The following is a 4,290-nucleotide window of genomic DNA, read 5'->3' as shown; positions in this document are numbered from 1 at the left end:
AATGTGACAATACCTCCTATATGTTTTTTCATGAGGTTTGCAGGAGACGAAAAACATTTTTTAAGGTCACTTTCTGTTTTCGTACGTATTCTGACTTTTTTGTAGTAAATAGATAGTTGAATTTACTGCAAAACAAGTCAAAAAATATATGAAAACAGGAGGTGGCCGAAACAGGTTTTTAGTCTATCTTACAAATCTCTTGAAAAAAACAGATAGGAGGTATTGTCACATCACTGACGATATGTGGCCATACCAAATAATACATGCTTGATAAATATAAACATTTTTATTGCAAAAAATCTTTACATACATTTTTTAATGTAATTTACTGACATTCCTAAATATTATAAAAAAATGTGTCACATTTGCTTTGTAAACCTTTCTTTTGCTTTTCGTAGCCACATATTCCGTTTCCTTTCTGGTTTTTTGTAGACCACTTCTCTCAGCTGATTCTAAAAGAAAATAAAATAAAAGGTAATTTTTCTATCCTTTACAATTAACAATCAGAAGAAATATTATTTACAGGTAATAATACGCATAAATAATAATAATAAAAAAATAAATATTAAATAATATTTAAATAAATAATAAATAATATTTAATAAATAAAATAATAATAATGAACATTTTGTATTTTGACAACGACATCCGACGTGGAAGTAGAAACCTTAATAAAATTATTTTTTCAAGTAAATTGTGGCTTATTTCCTCATTAGAATAGTTAATTACAAAAAAGCCACAAAGAAATAGATTTTTCACAAACAAATAAGTATTTAGTATTCATTATATTTATTGTTTTTATTATTTACTTTAATGTCCTACTGGTACATTATTTGACAAATAATGACATTTCGAAGTCTGTTAAGTATGATATAACGCCCTTGGGCATTAAATTTAAATAACGACTTAAATACTGTCAAGTTGACAAATATCAACCTAAGTAAAACTATGGTTACCACAATTATGTTACTACTGTTACTGGTAAATGTACTTATTTAAAAACTAATCAATTCAAAATCCATTCAAATTTTTCGCATATAAAGAATAATTTAGTCAGACATTAAACGTTGAAGGCACCACAGGTATTATAATAATAACGCTTTCGGTCAACGTATATCTCTCAGGCCCTTGTTAAAAACACCATTGACCTCAAGCGTTATTATCCTTATAATACCCTTGGTACCTTAATAACTGTAACATAAGATTATACCTTAATTCTTGTTTTCTATTTCTGATGTTTTTATTTATTTACATTGAATATTAATCTGTTTTGTTGTATAATCTACTTCGCAATAATTATGTGATATATTTGACTTAAAATGAATTCAAAAATTTTTTGCAGTTGGGCAACAATGTCAACTTAGATCTCCGATGTAGATAATGAATTACAACAGTATCTATATTGTACAGACTGTATTATTAATTAGGTTATTTATTTATTGAAATATACATCCACCAGGTATAAACCCATAAAGGTGTACATAAGAAAACTACATACATTGACTGAACACTTGATGACAAAATATAAAATAAAATAAAAGAATAACCAAAAATGTTTCTGTTGTTAATACACATACACAATAATAAACAAAGACCTTAATAAAGAAAAATAACATGGCATCAATTCGATAAGCTATTGCGTATTTCGCGTTTAAAGATGTTAAAACCAAGAAAAAAAATGCATATACCTGTGTGACATAATCTATTGGAACAGCACAGTCTCTTAAACGAACAGATGAAAGTGAAGTTCTGTCAATATCTTTTTCTAAAAAGTGTTTTGAACATACTCCTCTATTAACAAATCTGATCTATACTTCATGTCTTCTTCGCAGGATCTTCTGGAAAGCTAAAAATACAAAATATATGCATTACTAAGCATTATTAACAAATTTTAGTTTTAAATAAAAAATATGATTAATGGACTCACAAAATATTATAAAACAGCTTAGAAATTGTTTATTAGTATAGTCGGTTCCCCAAACTCTGGCACAACTGGCTAGTGATTTTAGTAGGTAATTTTTTTTGTTTTTGACCAATTTTGCCAAAATTACAGTAATTATTAACTATTTAGTTATTATTTTTTTTTTGCCAATTTTACCAAATTGGCAAAATTATTTACTAAAATCACTAGCCAGTTGTGTCTGAGACTCGGTAGTACTGAGACTGAGTTTAGCAAATCGACTATAATATTCTGTGTATTCATTAGTTGGTACTGCATATTATAGTGTGTGGTCTACCATCCTATTTATAAAGGCATACATTAGCAAAAACGCAAAAAGAATTACTTTAGTTTTACAAATCCTATTGTTATTATCTCTATTTACTATTTTAGTTAGGAATAAGCGAAGTTTGTGGCTTATTCACAATTATTATTAAAATAATAAATGGATATGACCAATTATTAACTTATAAAATAAAATAATAATTCTTCTGATTTATGCCTTTTATTCACTTTGTTATATCTAGGTTACTTAAAAGATTTTTTATGAATAGTATTATTAGGGTATTAATAGTATTAATTTATTTTCTGAAATACAGGGCATGCCTTCGTTTACATATTTGCATACTAACCTTTTAATAGGGCTTTTCATTCAGTCATTTGTTTGGAGCTTCTGTCATAATTGAAACGTTATTCCTGCAGATTTCTTTATCTACATTTGTTTCTGCTACTCCAACTGCGTTAAAAACAGGACACCATTTTATTCACTATGTTAATAATACTATTAAAGCTATTATAAAAGTATCCGAATTAAAAAAATATTCTTAAAAAGCACAAATAATAGAAACAACGATCCACCCACGGCAAAGCAAGGTCAAGGTGGCCAAGATGAAGATGCCAAGATGGCCGAAGCGAGGTCGTTGGTTGGTCGTTTTTAGTCACGTGATGCCCTCTCAAGCGCCATGCACAAAAATATATGCACGGCGAATTTGAAAATGAACGCAAAAGAAATAAATATAAATGCCTCTCTTGGGTTTTGCATAAGTTATAAGTATTTTTTTTATTAACAAAATCGCATTCCAAATTGAATATTCGCGAACAATAATTTTTATTACATTTGTATGTTTATAATATTGTATTAATTGAACTTGGGAAACTCTTTAAATTTGACATATTATTGCACTGTAGGCCTAAAGTGTCACTTAGTTTGTCTGGTATGTTATAAGTAATGTTGTATCTGTTACACGTATGTATTATTTCGCAACTTAAAATATAGGAACATTGGTAGTATGTTCACAGAATGTCTTATGGTAACATTCCAGGAATAATTTAAACAGATGTTCACCGAATGTTCCCTAAATGTCCAGGACATTCAAATATTGATAGAACTTTGGTAGTACATTCCTGGAATGTTGTGTGTTGTTAGGGATATGATGTACTAACATGAAAAGTAGTCGGAATCGGCAAAAAATTTGAAACTTTATTGTTTATTTATGAAGCATAACGTACACAATTAACGTAAAAAGTGAAATTATGTATAGTTCATATCATTAGCTACAATCCGTAAAAGTTTCAAATTTTTACATTGTAAAAAACAAAAGAATTTAAGCATTTTCCATTAAAATCGTTTTTTTTTATTTAAACAATTAATAAATATGAAAAATAAATTTTTTTATTGATTATTCGTGTATTGTTCCCGCGAATGCATATGTCTGCAAATTTTCATTCATTTGCATTGGAGAAAAGGCACTCAAATTAACGTCTAAAGATTTGACGCAAACTATTGAACTAAATAAAAGCGTTTAACAATGCTTATTTGTCAACTATAAACATTTATTTTCTGTTTTCTGACAATAGTAAAATGTATTTTGAATTAAATAAATTACATAGGTATATTCTTCTCTTTCTGTAAATTTATTTAATTAAAAAAAATGACACTGTGTATAAACAATTATGTTTGTATTTATATTACTGAATACAGAATTGGATACCCTTTCAATAGAGCTATCTCACGACTCCTAGTCTAATTAATTTAAAAAACATCGATTACGTCATTACGTCCATATGGATGACGTCACTCATGAAATATTTGCCAAAATATCGTAATTTAAAAATAAAAATCGACCTGTTTCGGGATTTTTCCTTAAAGTCGTCGGTTTACGAAATACCGAATTTATTTCAGTTACATCATACCGTATAAGTACATGCAAGTCATCGTGACGCTCTTGTTAATAACTATAATATAATATAAAAGAGTAAGTATGACAATAATAATTATTGGATAATTAATTTTTATCGTATATAATATCACAAGAGAGAAAATTTTGCCAGCAATATTTTCGACTGGTATG

General features: G+C 27.8%; 1 long non-coding RNA gene across 1 annotated transcript; it reads right to left on the bottom strand.

Moving 5' to 3' along the window:
* Nucleotides 1-271: 271 nt before the first annotated feature.
* On the bottom strand, nucleotides 272-2,959 carry LOC126886889 (uncharacterized). The gene is made up of 3 exons (XR_007698814.1): nucleotides 2,572-2,959; nucleotides 1,689-1,846; nucleotides 272-452 (listed from the first exon to the last, which is right to left on the bottom strand). It is a non-coding gene; the product is annotated as an uncharacterized LOC126886889 (long non-coding RNA).
* Between the last annotated feature and the right edge of the window lie 1,331 nt (nucleotides 2,960-4,290).

This window comes from Diabrotica virgifera, chromosome 6, assembly GCF_917563875.1.
Source record: "Diabrotica virgifera virgifera chromosome 6, PGI_DIABVI_V3a".
In the NCBI taxonomy this organism is placed as follows: domain Eukaryota; kingdom Metazoa; phylum Arthropoda; class Insecta; order Coleoptera; family Chrysomelidae; genus Diabrotica; species Diabrotica virgifera.
Note: the sequence above shows the minus strand (reverse complement) of the source record. Positions and strands in the feature narration are given on the sequence as shown.